The sequence below is a fragment of the Artibeus jamaicensis genome, unplaced genomic scaffold (assembly GCF_021234435.1).
Source record: "Artibeus jamaicensis isolate MK-2021 breed Jamaican fruit bat unplaced genomic scaffold, CSHL_Jam_final contig_456, whole genome shotgun sequence".
Lineage (NCBI taxonomy): Eukaryota > Metazoa > Chordata > Mammalia > Chiroptera > Phyllostomidae > Artibeus > Artibeus jamaicensis.
In genome coordinates, this window is record NW_026521839.1 from 5,780,424 (window position 1) to 5,802,013 (window position 21,590).

The window sequence follows — 21,590 nt, forward strand, 5'->3', positions numbered from 1 at the left end:
AATGGTGGCTCCTAGAGAACACTTACTCCAAACATTTGGCAGGGATATAAAGGAGAAGAATAGTAACAATGGGGGAAGGGCAATAGGTACAAGTGAGGATCTCTGTAAAAAGTGGGAAATTTCTGCATGATTGAAAGAGAAAGAAGACTGTCCTAGAAAAGAATCCTGGGAAGGAATAGGATTAAGAGGTTGGGTAGAAAAGAAAAAAATAATAAATTAAACTTTGCAACATGCAAAAATTCTGCTCTTTGATCAACACTCTAAAGAAAATGAGAGGAGCCCTGGCTGGTGTAGCTCAGTGGATTGAGCGCGGGCCTGCGAACCAGACAATTGCGGTTCGATTCCCAGTCAGGGCACATACCAGGGTTGCAGGCTGGTTCCCTGCAGGCCAGTTCCCAGCAGGGGATGCATGAAAGGCAACCATACATTGATGTTTCTCTCCCTCTCTCCTTCTCCCCTTCCCCTCTAAAGATAAATAAATAAAATCTTTAAAAAAAAAAAAGAAAATGAGAGGACAAGCCCCACACTGGGAAGAAACATTTACAAAACATATATCTGATAAAGTATTGGTAACCTGAATATGTAAAAGACACTCCGACCTCAATAATAAGAAAACAATCCCATAAAGAAAAAAATGGGCAAAAGATTGAACACTTTACAAAAGCTGATATACAAATGGCAAATAAATACTGAAAAAGGTATTATATTATCCGATGTTAGGAAAATGAGAATTAAAAGACAATGAGATACCACTACACACCTAGTGGAATGGCTCAAATGAAAAATAGCAACAGCTGATTGTGTCAAATGTTGATGAGGACGCAGAACAACTAGAAATCTCAGCGCTGCTGGCCGTAAAGCAAAATGGTCCAGCCACTTTGGGGGGCACTTGGCAGTTCCTACGAAGACTTATACCCAGACAGACAGACAAACAGGCAACCTCTGTAGGAATATTTGTAGCAGTTTTGCCCATATTTTTCAAAAACTGAAAATATGCCAAATGTTCACTAACTGGTGAAACAAATTATGACATAGCTATATAATGGAATACTGTTCACCAATACAAAGGAAGATGAATGCAGCACCATCAATGAGTCAAAAACACCATGCTCTGTGAAGAAAGCCAGATTCAAAACACAACATACTATATTATTCCATTTATTCAATATATGACATTTGGAACAGGAAAACTATAGGGACAGAAATCCAGTCAGCAGTTGCCAGATGGACAAGGGAAGGGAGGTACAGAGGTATGAGGGAATATTTTTTTTGTAATAAAATACTACATATCTTGATCTTTGCAATGACAACTGCGTAAGTTTGTCAAAATTCATAGAATTTTACACTTTAAAAAGGTGAACTTTACTATATGTAAATTATAACTCAATCAACTTAAAAAATTCTTTAAGAGTTGGATAGAGAATATGTCCTTAACAAGAGTAGAAATATTTGATCATGCATGTTCTTTGTTGCTTTAAAGAATTTGCATACATGTTTCTTCTACTTGAGTCTCTTCACCCATTTTTTCTCTCCCTAACTCTTTATTCTCGTTTAGGTTTCAGTGAAGCATTATTTTCTCCAGAAAACTTTCCCTGATCCTATAAATTAGGTTAATTTTTCTTGCTACATGCTCCTAATAACACCCTTATTTAATTCCTGTGTTGAGGTATATCATACTCTATTGCATCTGTTCGTTTAATTGTCTTTCTCCCTCTTTACTCTGTAAGCTGCATGAGGGCAGAAATAGCATCGACCTTAGTTAACTATTACAAAGGTATTTGCATTTAGCACAGAGGCAGGAAGAATATTTGTTGAATGGATGGGGAGAAAACAGGTTTGGAATGGCTCAATGAAAAAAATGAACATTAAACTGATAAGGAATGAAAAATATGTTATTCCTACAACTACATTTCTAGTACTGACCTCTAACCTATGTTTCACCACCATAATTCTTATTTTCTATGACATATCTTCACATGGATGTCCCACTGTTACTTCAGCTGTAATAGTAGTGAAAGTAATTTTCCCTCCTCAATTTTATTCAAACTGAATTCTTTTCCCAATTATTCAATTTCGGTCAAGTGATATCTTTTTACTTTCAATTTTCCAAGAAGAAACCTGAAGATTACATTTAACTTTTTCATTTATTAATACTTTCTCTCTCATCTACTTTGATATAAAAATGTGTAAATCCTTCTTTTAAAATGTTTCTCATTCACATTTACTTTTCCATTCCTACTAATGTTCTTAGGAAGCCAAATCTGGTCAGAGAGGCAGGCATTAAACAAGGAAACACATATTCCAATATGTAATTATGACTTGTGATAAGTACATGAAGGAAATAAACAGAGTGCTATTATAAAAAATTATGGGATGGAGAGAGCCTAATCTACATAGGAAGGCAAGAGAAAACTTCTTTGAGAAGAGTATATTTAAGCTGAGAAGAATGAGAGAAAGCTAGCAATAGCCAGAATTGAAGAAGATAATACTGAATTGAAGGAAAAGTGTGTGGCCAGGATTTGAGGTGGGACAGAAATTGGTATTCAATCACAGCCTGTCCCAGGAACCGAGAACTGATTGTAGCTGGAGGGCAGTGAGCAATGGGGAAGAACAACGCACAGGGAGATTGGAGGAGCAGGCAGTGACCAGACCATGCTAAGTGTATGTACTATAGCAAAGGGTCCAGATATTCTTTCTAAGGTGAAGCTACTGAGGAATTTTAGTCAAGGAAATAACATAATGTGAGAAATTAAAACTAAAATACTAGATTACAACAAATGAGCAAGACAGGAGGGAGGGTGATTGGAGATAAAGCTTTGTAAGGCCCTTGATTACTCAGGATGAGAATAAATTAATTTACTTTAAACTTTCTAATGATCATGTTGAAAAGGCAGAGATAATTACCAAGAGCCTATAAATATTGGCCAATAAGTAAGATGAATAAATAAAACCAGATCAATCCAATAAAAAGCATGCAAGGAGGGAAAATAAAAAATAGGATTATAAATATAAAAACATATAGAATTGTAGAAATAGGTCCAAATATGTTAATAATTTTAACATATAAATAGATTAAATTTGTCAGTTAAAATCTGAACTGCACATGTTAGATATTTAAAAATCTAGCTATATACTGTTTATCATAGACATAGCTAAAACAAAGGCATAAAAGGGTTGAAAGGAAATGAATGGAAATACATGTTGGGCAAAAATCACCCAAAAGAATGCTAGTGTAGTAATATTAGTGCCAGACAAAAGAAGCTCTAAGGTAAAAAGCACTGTTAGGAGCAAAGACTTTTAAAAATAATAAAGAAATAACTTATCAAGGAGATATAACAATTCTGAATCTATATGTCATAATATATTTTCAATAGATATATAGCAGAAATGCCATTGACAGAATTGCGATACATGAACAAATCTTTGATTACAGAGGGAGATTTTTTTTACCACATTTTCTACAGAAACAGAAAAAGCTGACAAAATGTTAATAAGGATATAAAAGATATGAACAACATAGTTAACCAGCTTGATTTCAGAATTCTTCACCTAACAGAGAGTATATGTCCTTCTCAAGTACACACAGAGGAAAACTTACAAAATTTTACTGCAAAGCCAGTCTCAAGAAATAACAAAATAATTGATACAAATCACATTATTTTTTACCATAATATAACAAAACTGAAAATAAACAAAAAGCCCACACCCTATAATGCAGTGACTTTTTCTTTATGCCTTAAGCAATTAAGTGTATGGTAGCAGTGCTGTTTACTGAGATGGGGAAGCTTGGGGAAAAACAGATTTTAAGCTGGGTGGATATGGTGTCAAAAAAAAAAAAAAAGAGGAATCTGCTCAGAGATGTCTGGCGACCTAACACTTAGTAAGACAGATGTATCTGAACTAATTCACCAGCTATAGATTTAATGGGCTCGCTATGACCACGGCTTCTTTTTAAAGAACCCTCTTTCTATTTTGGGATTTTGCGAATTTGTTTGAAAATCACCTGTTTAAATTAATATTGCCAACTAATTGGTTTTTCTGCCATCTGGTGGTGTACTTTAGGATAGCAGAATATGTTTTGTTTATTAGATGAATTCCTGTACACTTTTTAAAATTAAACAAAGCAAGGATTATAAAACCATTGGTGTTATTGTTCAGAATATTGCCATTCTTATCTCTACATTATGCATTCTTATTCATATTCCAAAATATTAGTATTGCCTTTATCTTAAACTGTTATTATCGCAAAAGTTTAGACCTCCCCAAATGGAAAAAGCTTAATGCACAAAAATTATACAAATAGCTGATATTTATTGAATGCCTACTGTGTGTGAGGCACCACTGTTAAGTTCTTTCATGAACCTCTCACTTAATATTCACAACAACCCTATGAATACTATTATGCCTGAAGAGGAAACTGGGGCATAGAAAGACAGGTAATTTACAAAGCTTCAAAGGGAGTAAATAACAAAACTGAGATTTGCATATAAGTAATATGCTTCTACAGCTCTTAAGCTTAACCATTGCAAACATTGTTTAAATTAGGAAAAGTTGAAAATAATATAAATGTTTAACAGTAAGGACATGACCTGGTGAACTCTAGTGTCAATTGGATAGTGTTATGCAGACATTTAAAATGATAGATTAAAAGATTAGGTAATAACATGGGAAACCATTAACAATGTGAAAAATACAGCCAAGGTGAGAGGTTGCAAACATAAGAAAGTACCAGGAACATCCCTATACTCTTTATAAAAATTCACCTATTGTTATCATTTGCTTTATCATTTATTCTTTCTCTCTTTACATGCACATGCACACATTCACACACTTTTTCCGAACTATCACAGTTCTTTATACCTAAATACTTCAGTATGTATTTCTGAAAAATAGGGCTTTGCTCCACAGTTCTTGACTTCTTCATACTTTTACATCAGTGTAATACTTCTATATAATTTACTGTCCATGCTCCAAGTTTTTTAGTTAATGTAATGATGACCTTTATAGGGTTTTCCTCTTCTAGTACAGGTTCCATTTTAAGCTCAGGTATTGCAATTAGTTGTCATGTATTTTGAACCACCTTAAATCTGGGACATTTCCTAGTCTTTCTTTGTCTTTTTTGACATTGACATTTTTAAAGAATAACTCCTGTACACTACCACCTTTAAAAAAAATAGAGCATTTTCATTTTCTGCTTGTTTTCTCATGATTATATTGAGTTCATCCACTTTTAGCAGGAAAATTGTGTAGACAATGTTATGACCTTCTCAGACTATTACATCTGGAGGCATGTGACGTTTGTATGTCCCTCACCTGTGATAGTTTTGATCACTCAGTCAAGGTGGTGCCCAATCTCTCCACTATATAATTTTTTTCTCTTTCTTGAAACTAACAAGAAGTCTGTGGGAGAGATACTTTAAGACCATGTAAATAACTTATTCTTCACCAAAAATTTCCCTTAGATTTAATATCTATTGATGATTCTTGCAATGAAGCTTTCAAATGATGATTTTAACACACCACAGCCATCCCTCCTGGGGCCCCATGGTGACTTTCATGAGCCCTGGCTCTTTTGCTTTTGTGGTTCCCATTCTCCATAAAAATTTTAAATTATATTTTATGACTGTGTTGGTATAAAGATGAATATGATCTAAGCTGGATTTATTGTTATTATATTATTTTTCTTCTGATTTCTTTTAAAAGAAATCAAAACGAAAACATTTTTATGAGCCTTTAAAAGTATGATGGGCTTTAAATGCTGCATCTAATGGCAAAGTTGGCTCTGGGCCCTCAGTATTCTGCTCTGAGCAAGAGACCTCCCTTCTTCCCCATGTCTGTCTGTCTGTCTGTCTCTCTGTCTCTCTTCCTCTTTTCCTCCTCTACCCCCTCCCTCTCCTTCTCTATTTCTCTCTTGATTACCTATTAATTATATGGACTTAAAATTTTCTATTTTCCAATTGTTTATAATTCATGTTTTTACTTAGTTTGGTGTTCCAATTGTCCCAGATTTGGCCAATGGGAAGCCTCTTCAAGCTGGCCTCCATGTCCTTGTGAAATGTTCCCATCATATTTTAGTGTGTATTTTTTGGCATAACAAGATGTTCCAGGATCCATTTGTACCTACCTGCCCCAGTCCTGGAATCAGCCATTTCTTGATGGAACTCAGGTTCTTTTTAGTAGGGAATGGTATGAGAAACCAAGTTCATGGTATGTTTCTAAAACACATTTCATTGTTTTCTGGTTTATCCTTCCTATATTTCTTTTTGCAATGGCAATGCACATTTTCTTATTTTCCTTTTTTTCTTACACAAAGGGCAGAATACTATACATACTCTTTTGCACTTTGCTTTTTCATTTTGTGTACTCTAGAAATTATTTTATATCAGTTCATAAAGATCTTCCTCATTCTTCCTCAGTAGCTGCATAGTACTCCACTGTATGGATGTACCACAGTTTATTCAAACGCCTTCCTTCACCTTAGATATTTAGGTAGTTTCCAATATTTTGAAATTATAAATAATGGTGCAATGCATAATCTTGCTCATGTATATTTTTATATTATTGGAGGTATAACTTTAGGATAAATTTCTACAAGTGGGATTCTGTACAAAAGGGTAAATTTGTATGTAGTTTTGTTATATTCCCTCCAGCAATGTATGAGTATCTGTTTTCTATACCCTTACCAACTGAGTGTACTGTCAAGCTTTTGAATTTTTTGCCAAACTACTGAATGAGTAACAATGTCTCAGTATGCTTTAATAATTTATATTTCTCTTATTATAAATGACATTGACTATCATTTAATATATTTAAAAACTCTATGTATCTCTTTGTGAATAGTCTGTTCATGCCTTTTGCCTGTTTTTCCATAGGATTTCTGGTCTTTTTTTTTTTTAACTTTAAGGAGTTTTTAAAGAAGTACATTTGAAATATTAACCCTTTATGATACATGTTGTGAATATTACATCCTACTTTGTCCTTTGGCTTTTGACTTTGCTTATGTTTTGCCATTCAAAACACTTATTCAAATTTATTAATACTTTATTTGTCCTGCCTCTGTATTTTATATTATAATTACAAAGCCTTTTTCCACACAGAGGTTAAAGAGGAATTAACCCATGTTTTCTTCTAGAACTTATCATTTTTTAAAATATTTAAGTCTCTGATTCATTTAGAGTTTATTCTTATGTATGGTGTGAAGAATGAGCCTAATTTCATCTTTCTCTAAAAGGCTCTAATATTTAAAGAAAGGAAAACACTTAGAGGGTAATTCTCTGAAATGTTAATAATAATTGGTTGGACTATAGGTAATTTAGTTTTATTCTTTTCCTTTTTTCCATATAAAGTTCTTGAACAGAACTAAGGTTAAGGAACAATATTATTATAATTACTATTCTTATTTATCATTGATTTATGCAGTACATGTTGTTGAATGCCTACTATGTGTCAGCCACTCTTCTAGCCTCTGGGAAAGAATATTAAAGCCAACAAAGTTTCTTTTCACATAAAACTTGCATTCCAGTGAGGAGAAACACAATAAACAAGAAAATAAATAAATAAGGAAACTACTATCCCTGAGTGAGAATTGCTATAATAAAAATAATGTGGTAGAGATTGATTGGGAGCTATTCCTCAAGTAAGTAATTATTTAAGATTTCTCTGTGGAAGTAACATCCAAACTGATACCTAAATGACAAGAAGGATCCAGTCATACAAAGGCCTGAGGGAAAGTATTTCAGCCATTGAGTATAATAAATGCAAAGGCCCTGAGGCCAATGCAAGCTTGGTGTGTTTAAAGAACAGCAAGCAGGTATGTGCAGTTGGAACTGAGCTAAACTATAATAAAGTGATAGGAGATAGGCCTGGGAAAGTAGGCAGAAACCAGGTAATATAAGATCTTACAGGACAGGGTAAGAAATTTTGATTTTATTCTAAATGCAATAGAAAATCTTGGAGAATTTTGAGCAAGGGGATGACATGTGATCTACTTTTTAAAAAGGTAGAAAATGTGGGTGCCTAAGAGTTGGTTAAAGTAGTCCATGGCAGAGGTGATGGTGACTTATCTAAGTGATGGTAGCAGATGGTAGCAGTGGAGAGAGGATGAAGTGGAAGGATTTGTAATATATTTTGCTGGTAGGGTTGACAAGACTTAGATGTGATGTAGGTGGTAAGGGAAAGAGTAGATTCAATGTCTTGTAGGATTTTGGTTTAAGCAACTAATTAGGGAATGGTGCAATTTACCAGAATGGTGAAGAATAATTTGGAGATGGGATTGGAAATCAGGGCTGTATTTTGAGAATGTTAAATTTGAGATGCCTGTTAGACTTCCTAGTGGAGATGTCAGGTAAGCAATAGGATATGTGATTCTGGAGTTCAGAGAGGAGGTAGGTGTAGATATGTGGGAGTCATTAACTCTTAAATACATTTATTTTATTTTTTTTAATATTATTTATTTATTTATCTTTAGAGGGGGGAAGGGAAGGAGAGAGGGAGAGAAATATCAATGGATGGTTGCCTCTCGTGCATTCCCTGCTGGGAACGGGCCTGCAACCCAGGCATGTGCCCTGACTGGGAATCGAACTGCAATCCTTTGGTTCTCAGGCCCGCTCTCAATCCACTGAACTACACCAGCCAGGGTCGCTCTTAAATATATTTAAAGCCATGAGACTACTTAGGGAGTGAGGCTAGATGGAGAAAAGAAGAGGTGATGCTGAGGGATACCAACAATTTGAGGCTGGTCAGAGGAGGACGAGCCAGAAGAGGAAACTCTAAAAGAATGACAGCGGGCCCTGGCCAAGCAGCTCAGGTGGTCAGAGCATTGTTTCAATAATACACCAACGTTGTGGGTTTGATTTACTCTCAGGGTGCATACAAGAAGCAACCAATGAATGCATAAATAAGTGGAACAACAAATCTATGCCTCTCTCTCACTCTCCTTACCCTTCCTCTCTCCTCTCTCTTTCTAAATATAGAGAAATAAAATATTTTAAAATAAAATAAATGAATGACCAGTGAGATAGGGTAAGTGTCAGCAGTGTGAGGTATAGCAGAAACCAAAAGAAAAAAAATCTTTCAAGAAAAGGAGCAATGAATTGTTTTGAATACTGCTGAGAGATGTATTGAGTAGGAAGATGAGGACAGGATGGTTGTTTAATTTGGCAACATGGAAGTCATTGGTGACCTTGACTAGAGCAGTTTAAATGAAATGGTGTGGATAGAAACCCTGTGGGAGTGGGCTGAGAGAAGAGCAGATAGGAAAGTGGAGAAGAGGAACCACAGGCAACTGATTCAGGAAGTTATGCTATGGATGGGAATAAGAAAATAGGACAAAGGGTGAAGGGGGTATGGGGTTGAAGACGTTTTTATTTTTAGGTTTATTTATTTATTTTTAGATAGAGGGGAAGGGAGGGAGACAGAGAGGGAGAGAAACATCGATGTGAGAGAGGACACCAATCAGTTGCATATCGCACGTGCCCCAACTGAGACGAAACTTACAACTCAGGCATGTACTCTGACTAGGAATGGAACTGGTGACCCTTGGCTTTGCAAAATGATGCCCAACCAACTGAGTCACAGTGGTCAGGACATGAAGAAATTTTTAAAATGGGTGATATAAAGTCATGTTTATATCCTGATAGGTGTGAGTCCATAGACAGGGGGAATTGATGATGTAACAGAAGGAAAAGGTAATTCAGCGAGTCCTTGAAAAGATGAAGAAGAATGGGATCTGGAACACAATCAGAAGTGTTGACTTTTGATGGGAACAGGAACGGTTTTGCCAGCGTAACAGAGAGAAGGCACAGTGTGAGTACAGGCATGGGATGGTGAGTATATGTGGGGGTGGGAAGTATGGGGAATGACTGTCGATTTTTTCTCTTTTACCACAGCATAGTTGAGTTCATCAAAACAAAATCCATGCCTGATATTATGTATAAGGTGCATAAAGGAAGTAAGCTATGTAGTCTCTAGATAGTCTTGCCTAAGATACTCTTTCCATTCTATTGCAACTTAACAAACTACTTCCAAACTTAGTGGCTTAAAATAACAATTTGTTATTTCTCACCATTCTTTGGATCTTCTGGTTCTTCTGCTTCACATGGTGTTGGCTGAAGTGCTAGAACGGTGTAATACCCACCATGGCCTCATTCCAAATGCTGGTAGATGGTGCTGGCTGCTAGCTGGAAACACAGCTGGGCTGTCAACCAGGGGCCTTGCCTTTCCTCTTTGTGGACCTTTCCACACAGTTGCTTGGGCTTCCTCACAGCATGGTGGACTCAAGGGATAAAAGCTTCTTACATGTTGGACAGTGAGATGTTTGGAGGGGATTTTGTATTAGAGTAGTTTCAGCTTTGGGGCCCACATTTTACAATTTACCCATACAGTTTCTAGCTGGGAAACCGTACCCATATTTTGTCTTGCTAATTAAAACTGTATGATATGGATCCTTAATGATAACAACCATAGCAAGAGCTGTGATTTTTATTAGACCTAGAAAATAAGCAAAGCTTTATTTCTCCATTGGTGACTTGAATTTCTTTTTCCAGGGAGAAAACTGCCACCTATCAACGATTCCACTTATTTTCTTGTGCATGTTACAGATTTATTGCAAGTGCAACATTTTAAAGTCCCATTCCTTTCCCATACCAGTTATGGCACTTTTCTGACACACTGTCAAACACAAAAAAAGGGAACGTGGAAAAAATGATTGCACACAGGAGCAATGAAGAGCTCTTGCTTCTGACTCCAGGGATATAAACACTGTTGGCATGAAATTATACTCAAAGCTTTGTGTTCCCGAGAGAATGGAGAAAAGGAAACCTGAAAAAGTGGTATGTTCAGGAGTAAGAAACTGTAGTCAGTAAAATATGAAAGATAAATATACAAATAAAATACTGGTAGATACAAAAAATGTAGCTTCTGGTTTAAGCTACACGGCCCATACTGATACATCTATAGTTTTCAGTTTCAAAAAAGTTGAATTATAAGCATTATAATTCATTTTAATGGATTTGTTTTCTCCTGGACTTATATCCCCAAATTGCAAACTAAAACATACCTGAAACTAAATATAAAGCTCCAGTGGAAAATGTCATTTTTGTGAGGAAGTGGTTATTAGTAGGGGAACCAGTCCAGGTGATATTGTAAATATTGCACCTTGCTTGTACCCTTATGTCTACTAAAAATTATAGTTCCTATTAGGAAAACTTTATTTTTGCCATGGCTTCTGTATTTTACAGCACTTTCCCTACTTTTACTCACAATCTCTGTTCTGCAGACCATTGGAGGCTCACATTTGAGGCTCCCAAAGGCTCCCTACAATGATAGAAATCATCCTTATTTTCACTGTTTAATACAGTGGCCTCTAGTCACATATAACTGAGCACTTGAAACGTGGCTAGTGCAAATGAGGTACAGAATTTTACATTTTATTTAGTTGTAATTGCTTACAATTAAAATTTAGCCACATACGTTCAGTATAGCTTCCATAATGGACAGCACAGCCTGATGTCTCACTTTTAGCTCACAGAATTCTGCTCGCCTCCTTTTCTCTAGGAGTTGAAAAAGACTGAATTTCAATATCCTTATTCACTAATAGGCATTGTCCTATCATATAGCTTTTATCTGTAGTAATTTGATTAATGTTTGTATCCCTTATTGTATCATAAACTCCTTAGGGACAAGGGCTGTGATTGTTTTTTTTTTTTTTCTCACTTTCATATTACACCCAGAACCTAGTCCGGTATCTGAAACATAATAGATAATTAATATATAAGTATATGAATGAATTTAAAAGTATCCCCGTACTTTTGGTATAAATGAGGACTTCACTATTCCCTCTGAGAGTATGTGAAAGAGAGAGAGAGAATTTGAAGATGTAGAGAGGAGACCAAGACAAGGTTGTTAAAGAAAAATCAAGTTGGCTGCAGAATACTTTGGAATCAGAACATTGGCTTTACTAACAAGACTCTTCTTTTTTTTTTTAATACATTTTATTGATTATGCCATTACAGTTGTTCTATTCCCCCCTTCATTCCCCTCCACCTTGCACACCCCTCCCCCATCGTTCCCCCCTTTAGTTTATGACCACATGTTTCAAGTTCTTTAGATTCTATATCTCCCCTACTATTCTTGCACTCCCCCCTATCTATTTTCTACCTACCATCTATGCTACTTATTTTCTGTACCTTCTCCCCCCTTCTCCTCCTCCCACTCCCCTGTTACTAACCCTCCATGTGATCTTCATTTCTATGGTTCTGCTCCTGATCTAGTTATCTTCTTAGTTTGCTTTTGTTTTAGGTGTGGTTCTTAATAACTGAGTTTGCTGTCCTTTCACTATTCATCTTTTTTATCTTCTTTTTCTTAGGTAAGTCCCTTTAACATTTCATATAATAAGGGCTTGGTGATGATGAACTCCTTGAATTTGACCTTATCTGAGAAGCACTTTATCTGCCCTTCCATTCTAGATGAAAGCTTTGCTGGGTAGAGCAATCTTGGATGTAGGTCTTTGGATTTCATGACTTGGAATACTTCCTTCCAGTCCCTTCTTGCCTGTAAGGTCTCTTTTGAGAAATCTGCTGACAGTCTGATGGGAACTCCTTTGTAGGTGACTGTCCCCTTATCTCTTGCTGCTTCTAGGATTCTCTCCTTCATTTTAATCTTGGCTAATGTAATGATGATGTGCCTTGGTGTGTTCCTTCTTGGGTCCAACTTCTTTGGGACTCTCTGAGCTTCCTGGATTTCCTGGAAGTCTATTTCCTTTGCCAGATTGGGGAAGTTCTCCTTTATTATTTGTTTAAATAAGTTTTCTACTAGTGGCTGTTCCTCTTCCCCTTCTGGCACCCCTATAATTCTGATGTTGGAATGTTTAAAGATGTCCTAAAGGTTCCTAAGCCTCTCCTCCTTTTTTTGAATTCTTGTTTCTACATTCTTTTCTGTTTGGTCATTTTTTTTCCTCTTTCTGGTCCACTCCTTTGATTTGAGTCCCAATTTCCTTTCCATCACTATTGGTTTCCTGTGTATTTCCCTTCATTTCAATTAGTTTAGCCTTCATTTGTTCCTCTAATTTGTGACTAAAATCAACCAGTTCTGTGAGCATCCTGATCACCAGTGTTTTGAACTATACATCTGAAAATTTGGCTATTTCTTTATCACTTAGATTTATCAGCTCTGGGGCTCTAAGTTCTTCTTGAGCCATGATTTGATCTGTTCGTGCCTATTAGCTATGAGGAGCAGAGCCGTAGTTGTTCACCAGGACGGGGCTACCCAGGTCACTGGTTTGTGACGCTGTATGTGGGGGCGGGGTCAGAGAGGGACAATGGCGGTCCCCTCTGCAGCTTCCTGCCACTGGGGCCTGCACGGTCTGTCTCACCACTCCCTCCTTCACTGGTTTATCTGCAAGCAAATGTGTGACCGTGGTCAGCCTTCAGTGAGTCCACTGCCTTGCGCCCTCAGTGGGTCCACCTGCTTCTCCGCACCTGGGATCTGCCTATGGCTGCCAGCATGCCTGACTCTCGCACCCCGGTCGGTCCGGTGGATCTTTCCTGCCTGACCCCCGCTCTGCTGCTGGCTCTGCCCCTCTTACCAGTTTGGCTGAAGGGTTCATTGATGTCAGACTTCCGTGAAGTTCAATTTTCTGTGGTTTTAGCTGTGTTTTATTGCTAAAACTTTGTTGTTTTTAAACTTGGTTGTGGGAGGAGGCACAGTGCTTCCACCTACGCCTCCATCTTGGTGGAAGTCGACAACAAGACTCTTCTTAAGCATTTACTTTGTGCCAGACAGTGTCTTACGTACTCCTCACAAGATGACCAATGGAATAAGTACTATTATTATCACCATGTTATCTGTGACATGGAGGACAAGAGGAATAACTTACCCAAGGCTGTACAGCTAGGACCTAGTAGAGCAAGCGTTTAAGTCCATGTAACCCAACTTTAGAGTCTACCTTCTTAACCACAATGCTGTCTTGCTTTTTGTGTTTGACTGTGCATATGGTAGTAGAAGCCTAGAAGCTTCAGTAAGCCAGCATGTCCTAGTGGCTAGGCCTCTTTGAAATGGTACAGGCAGAGGGGACACAGGAATACTAGGACCAAGAACAGTAGGATGTAAAAACCAGCACAGTATTCTTTTTCTCAAAAAGTTAAACAAATATATATTTTTACCTCTAGGATTTTTTTTTTGCCTCGTGCATAAGAAAGGGAAATGAAACCTTTTCTTTAGTAAACAAAACACAAAATAATCAACCTCCTCTTCCAAGTTTCTGGCATAGTAAGAAAAACTAATGAAAGCTAAAAGTTACTATAGTCTTAGTGTGAATTAGCTAGTTTTATTTCGCTTTCTCTCTTCCCTCCCCTCATCTATTTCACATGTTTAGAGCTCCATAGGTTGTCCATAATTGATATTCCTATTTAGTTGCTTCTCTAATTGTTTCTTGTAGGGGTATCTTATTTTCCCATGTTAATTATACTCTGCTTATCTGCTCTCACCCATTCCCACCCTCCAGATTCACTCTCCATCCTTTCTGTTCTGAACCCTGGTACACTGGCCTATATGGGTTACACCCCCCTCTTCCCTCTACAGAGGGTGACCCTGGTTCCCTCACCCTCTCACTTCTGATTGGTTTAGTAGAAGCTTGGCACAGGGGTAGAAAGACCAGCAGGAAGAAAGAGAGATTGGTGTATTTCTTCTCCCTTCCTCCCTATTTAGGTGCCATATTCTTGTAGTAGCTGTCTGACAGCCTAGGTGTTCCAGCACTCCCTGGGATCTGTAACACTTTCTTTGCCTTGCCCCTCCGTGTCTAGGGACTAGAAGTTTTGACAAACTCTTGTTAGTCCCTGGGTGCCAGTACATACTGTCGTTTCCTTGAACTTTGCCCACATCCTTATAAATAGTGCCTTTAATACATTATTTTCAGTAAATTGTTTTGAGTAGGACACTGCTTCGATATATTTCCCCTCTAGCAGTACTTTAAATTAAAGGCATGGAAGAGGCCTACACTTCCAAATAGGTATAAAATTAAATAGGCCTCAGGTACATTGTCCCATAAACTGGATTGAGAGATTTTATCACTCTGTTTCCAACACTATTTAGGGGAAAGAGACTTTGAATGTGACAGACATGTGTCCCCATTATATGTATCAGAGATAGGTCATCAGGCTTTTTCTTTTTTATAGCTTGAATGAAATGACCTCAAGTTTATTCATCCCCTTGGACCTAAGACTCTGACCATCAAGCAATCTTGTGATTACTGAATTGGTTTCCTCTGTAACTTGATTCAAAGAAAGGGGTACCTTGGAGGGTGGACAACGACATTCCAGACTCTGAAAAAATATAGACTTCTCTTATATTAATTGAATTGGTATTTTTTAAGAAAGAAAAGGAAAAGAATACACTTCCTACCTTCCCATTTCCATAGCATACTACCTTTCTTTTTCTTTCTGGCTTGTATTTCTTTTTTTTTTCTTATTCTTTTTAAAAATATATATATTTTATTGATTATGCTATTATAGTTGTCCCATTCCCCCCCTTCACTTTCCTCCATCCTGCACACATCCTCCCACACACATTCCCCGCACTTTAGTTCTTGTCCATGGGTCATACATATAAGTTCTTTGGCTTCTATATTTCCCATACTATTCTTGCCCTCCCCTTGTCTATTTTCTACCTACCATCTATGATACTTATTCTCTGGACCTTTTTCCCCTCTCTCCTCCTTCCACTCCCTTGTTGATAACCCTCCACGTGATTTCCATTTCTGTGGTTCTGTTCCTGTTCTAGTTGTTTGCTTAGTTTGCTTTTGTTTTTGTTTTAGGTGTGGTTGTTAATAATTGTGGTTTTGCTGTCATTTTATTGTTCATATTTTTTATCTTCTTTTTCTTAGATAAATCCCTTTAACATATCATATAACAAGCTTGGTGATGATGAACTCCTTTAACTTGACCTTATCTGAGAAACACTTTATCTGCCCTTCTATTCTAAGTGATAGCTTTGCTGGATAGAGCAATCTTGGGTATAGGTCCTTGCCTTTCATGACTTGGAATACTTCTTTCCAGCCCCTTCTTGCCTGTAAGGTCTCTTTTGAGAAATCAGTTGACAGTCTCTGATGGGAACACCTTTGCAGGTAATTGTCTCCTTTTCTTTTGCTGTTTCTAGGATTCTCTCCTTCATTTTAATCTTGGCTAATGTAATTATGATGTGCCTTGGTATGTTCCTCCTTGGATCCAACTTGTTTGGGACTCTCTGAGCTTCCTGGACTTCCTAAAAGTCTATTTCCTTTTCTGGATTGTATTTCTAATACATATCTTGTTTTTGTACTGTATGCAGATATTTCCGCTTTATTAAAACTCACATGGTGGACTTCTGCCAAGATGGAGGTATAGGTGGAAGCACTGTGCCTTCTCCCACAACCAAGTTTAAAAACAACAAAGTTTTAGCAACAAAAACGCAGCTAAACCACAGAAAATTGAACTATATGGAAATCTGACAACAACGAACCCTTCAGCCAAACTGGTAAGAGGGGCAGAGCCAACAGCAGAGCGGGGTTGGGCAGGAAAGATCTACCAGACCGACTGGGGCGCACGACCCAGGTGAGCCAGCAGCCCTGGGCAGATCCCAGGTGTGGAGTAGCGGGTGGACCCACTGAGGGCTGACTGCAGTCACACATTTGCTCGCAGATAAACTGGTGAAGGAGCAAGCAATGAGACGGACCTCACAGGCCCCAGTGGCGGGAAGCTGCAGAGGGGACCACTATTGTCCCTCTCTGACCCCGCCCCTACATACAGCATCACAAACCAGTGACCTGGGTGGCCCCGCCCTGGTGAACACCTAAGGCTCCACTCCTCATACATAACAGGCATGAACAGATCAAATCATGGCTCAAGAACAACTCAGAGCCCCAGAGCCAATAAATCTAAGTGATAAAGAAATAGCCAAACTTTCAGATGCACAGTTCAAAACACTGGTGATCAGGATGCTCACAGAACTGGTTGATTTTAGTCACAAATTAGAGGAACAAATGAAGGCTAAACTAATTGAAATGAAGGGAAATACACAGGAAACCAATAGTGATGGAAAGGAAACTGGGACTCAAATCAAAGGAGTGGACCAGAAGGAGGAAAAAAAGGACCAAAGAGAAAAGGATGAAGAAACAAGAATTCAAAAAAAGGAGGAGAGGCTTAGGAACCTTCAGGACATCTTTAAACGCTCTAACATCTGAATTTTAGGGGTACCAGAAGGGGAAGAGGAACAGCCACCAGTAGAAAACTTATTTAAACAAATAATAAAGGAGAACTTCCCCAATCTGGCAAAGGAAATAGACTTCCAGGAAATCCAGGAAGCTCAGAGAGTCCCAAAGAAGTTGGACCCAAGAAGAAACACACCAAGGCACATCATAATTATATTAGCCAAGATTAAAATGAAGGAGAGAATCCTACAAGCAGCAAGAGCTAAGGGGACAGTCACCTACAAAGGAGTTCCCATCAGACTGTCAGCAGATTTCTCAAAAGAGACCTTACAGGCAAGAAGGGGCTGGAAGGAAGTATTCCAAGTCATGAAAGGCAAGGACCTATACCCAAGATTGCTCTATCCAGCAAAGCTTTCATTTAGAATGGAAGGGCAGATAAAGTGCTTCTCAGATAAGATCAAATTCAAGGAGTTCATCATCACCAAGCCCTTATTATATGAAATGTTAAAGGGACTTACCTAAGAAAAAGAAGATAAAAAAGATGAATAGTGAAAGGACAGCAAACTCACAGTTATTAAGAACCACACCTAAAACAAAAGCAAACTAAGAAGATAACTAGATCAGGAGCAGAACCATAGAAATGAAGATCACATGGAGGGTTAGCAACAGGGGAGTGGGAGAATGAGAAGAGGGGAGAAGGTACAGAAAATAAGTAGCATAGATGGTAGGTAGAGAATAGATAGGGGGAGGGCAAGAATAGTAGGGGAAATATAGAATCTAAAGAACTTGAAACATGTGGTCATAAACTAAAGGGGGAGAATGGTGGGGGAGGGGGTGTGCAGGGTGGTGGGGAATGAAGGGGGGAATAGAACAACTGTAATGGCATAATCAATAAAATATATTTAAAAAACTCACATGGTTACTGAATAATTATTTACCTAAAGTATTATACATTGATCAAAATTTTACCATTTGTTATTTTTATGGATATTATTATTTCTTTTTTAGAGCTAACAATGCCTTCTTTTATTTTTATGCGTGTGTTTTTTTCTTATGGCTTCAGCCCTGTGTTAAAATAAAGATTCCTGTTACCCTACAAATTAATCTGTATCTCTACTCTGTTATTGTGCCCATTCTTTGTCTTCCTTCTTGTTATTATAGAAGAATCATTTTTCCTGCCAAAGAGCAGTTCCTCTGTCTGTGCTCTTGTGCCCGCCCTCTCCTGGCTTTTGAAGGGCTTCCCTCTTCATTTATCCCCTTTCTCCTACAATACTTTCTTCCATCTCACTGGAATATTCCCAGTAGCATCCAAACATACGCTAGCATCTCCAGTTTTGGTAAAAACCCTCCCTTGACTCCACATTCACCTCCAACTAGTACTTCATTTCTCTGCTTGTCAGCACAGCAAAACCTTTCAGGACAGTTGTTTATACTGGCTGTCACCACTTCCTTACCTTACACTGACTCCACTCTGGCTTCCGTCCAGGAAGCCATCACTCTACTGGAACAGCTTTAGTCAAGATCATCGGTGACCTACATGTTGCTGAATTCTATCACTCTTTCCTATCTTACTCAGCTTCTTATAAACTTTGGACACAGTTGACCAGTCTCTTCTGAAAATGCTTTCTTCTCTTGGCTTCCATGAGACCATTCTCTCAGTCTCCTTTCCTGACTCTTCTTCCTCTATTCAACTTCTAAATATTGGGTTGTCTCAGGGTTAAGTTCTAGACGTACATCATGTGTGTGTGGCTATAGAGCACTTGAAATGTGACTAGTCCAAAATGAGATATGCTGTAAGCTTAAAATACATTCTGAATTTCAAAGACTTAGTATGGAAAAGAATATAAAATATCTCTAATAATTTTACATGATTATATATTGAAATAATATTTTGCATATATTGGGTTATTAAAATTCATTATATCTGTTTCTTTTTGCCTTTTTGACATGGCTATAAAAAATTCAAAATTACATATGTGGCTCACATGTATTTCTATTGGTACATTCTCTTATAGATCTTCTTTATTATTAACTTTTTCTTTTCATCATCTAGTTTCATAGCTCTAGATAACATCGATAAGTTGACTTCCAAATTTAGACCTCTAACTCTGAACTCTCCTTTGAAGTCTAGACTTATATATCCAGCTAACTTAAATTACCATGTGAATGTCTAACAGGTATCTCAGTATTAACATGTCAAATTGGAATTTCCGCCCTGGCTGGTGTGGTTCAATGGGTTGAGTGCTGGCCCGAGAACCAAGGGTTGCTGGTTCGAATCCCAGTCAGGGCACATGCCTTGGTTTCGGGTTCCCAGTAGGGGGGATGGGAGAGGCAACCACACATTGATGTTTCTCCCTCTCTTTCTCCTTCTCTTCCCCTCTCTCTAAAAATAAATAAATAAAACCTTTAAAAAATGGAATTTCCCATTTCCCCTAGACTCATTATATTGCTTGCTAAGTTTCCCATCTCATTCAATGGTGGCATCATCTGTCCAGTTGCTCAAATAAAAAACTGAGTCATACTTGATCACTCTACCTTCCTTCCTTACTTCATCCAATCTTGATTAGAATTCAAATTATACTTTGAATTCCATCAATTTTTCCTCCTCTCCAGTGCCACTACCCCTGTCTAAGCCACTGTCACTTCTACTCAGACTACTCAGGCCATAGCTGCCAAACTGTTATCTTTGCTTCCACTCTCACACCGTCATAGATTCTGCTCTGTACTGCAGAGTGATTTATTTAGTTGTTTATTTAATATTAAGGAGCATGTTTATCCAACTGGTTCATTAATTCAATTTCTTGTTCAAATGTTATAGAGAGAAAAATCAGGAAAATGTACAGGATTTGTGCTACTGTGAGAACACAGACAAATGACTGAACACATCACCAGGTTCCTTTCCAGGTCACAGCAGAGGTCCCTGGGCCCCAGTGCAGTGGAGCAGCGCTATGACAAGGCAAGGATGAAATACTGCAGGGACACATCCCCATGGAGCAAATCAAAGTGAACCATCCTGTGACTCAGGACATTGCAGACGGCCTGTGTGGGGTTTACTTGTCCAGCAAGAAACTGCAGAAACTTCCTAATGTCTGTGTGTCCTTCCATCATCTGGTCTGGGTTTCTGTCCTGAAAGCATTTTCAGAGGCTAAAATGACAGGATTATCTTTGGATGTACCAAGGGACTTAGTGGAGGACTTCTAAGATCTTTAAAGTAAGTTGTAACACACATTGCTTCAGATTCTATTTTCAAGTCTCCATTAGGTTTGCTTCAATATAAGATGATAGCTGATGTTTTTCATTCTTTCCACAATGCTCATTATAGTCTTCAAGACTGGCAAATATCTATTAACATCAGAGTCTGGGACTGTGGTTCCTGTAAATTCTTCCATAGTTTCCTAGGAATAACCTTCATGATGATGTCATGGGTCACCATACGACTACTGCTCAACACAGATAACAGCTCTCTGGCGATTGTGATCTCTACGTAAATTTCATTGTTTTCCTTGGAGACACCATCTGTCTGGAATTCTCTGACGTTCCCCTGGGGAAGCTTGCAGCACATGCTGGTCCCACCACCTGCCACAGACAAAATTGAGCTTGTGTGGGCCCATGGCAGGCTTGGGGAGCTTGGCCACTGTGAAACTGACGTGCATGAAGGGGTTCAAACAGACCGCTTCCACGATCTTGGCCAGAAACTTCATGACAGGACTCAACCCGTAGGGGGACCATTGGTGGACTGGAGTCTGGCCCTGGCCCTCAGAGTAGAGTGACCTCTTTTAAATATAAACTAGAACATACCATTCTTTTACTTAAATTCTCCAATGACTTCCCATTGTACTTGGAATACAATCCAAACCTACCATAGCAAGGCCCAGCATAAATCTGATCTTATCTCCCTGCCCTCATTCATGCCACTCCTGTTCTAAGAATCTTTAACCTCTCTGGCTTTTTTCCCCCATACTTTGACGTCAAGTTTGTTACTGTCTCAGGCCCTCTGTACGGGATTCTTCCCTGTGCCTCAAATGCACTGCTCCCAGAGTTCTGTGTGGCTAACTCCTCTTCATCTTTCAGACCTCAGCTCAAATATTGCCTCTTTAAAGAGACAACCCTTGCAAGTGCCATTCTGTCCTACTCACTTTCAATCTAATCACATACACTCTTTCTTCTTCCTCTTTTCTTTATCTTACTGAAGTATTTTATGTATTTGTTTCCTTTTTGTGTGTCTGTGTTCCTTTAAGAGTATAACCTCTTCAAGAGTGGGATCAGCCCTGGCTGGGTTCAGTTGGCTATAGTGTCATGTCAATGTACCAACATTGTGGGTTTGCTCCCCAGGCAGAGTATGGACAGGAAGCAACCCATGAATGCATAAATAAGTAGGACAACAAATCGATGTTTCTCTCTCCTGCTTCCT

At 38.2% G+C, this 21,590-nt stretch overlaps 1 long non-coding RNA gene and 1 pseudogene across 2 annotated transcripts in view; one reads left to right on the plus strand and one right to left on the minus strand.

Moving 5' to 3' along the window:
- Nucleotides 1-17,973, plus strand: part of LOC119051026 (uncharacterized) — a 71,056-nt gene extending 53,083 nt beyond the window's left edge. The window contains exons 4-7 of one of the 2 annotated variants that reach the window (XR_005082857.2): nucleotides 9,639-9,804; nucleotides 9,888-9,949; nucleotides 10,545-10,829; nucleotides 16,321-17,973. This is a non-coding gene — a long non-coding RNA (uncharacterized LOC119051026). The remainder of the gene's footprint in view (nucleotides 1-9,638; nucleotides 9,805-9,887; nucleotides 9,950-10,544; nucleotides 10,830-16,320) is intronic. The other variant, XR_005082856.2, reaches the window with a different exon arrangement.
- Nucleotides 17,974-20,125: 2,152 nt separating this feature from the next.
- Nucleotides 20,126-20,880, minus strand: LOC119051025 (checkpoint protein HUS1-like; annotated as a pseudogene).
- Nucleotides 20,881-21,590: the final 710 nt, after the last annotated feature.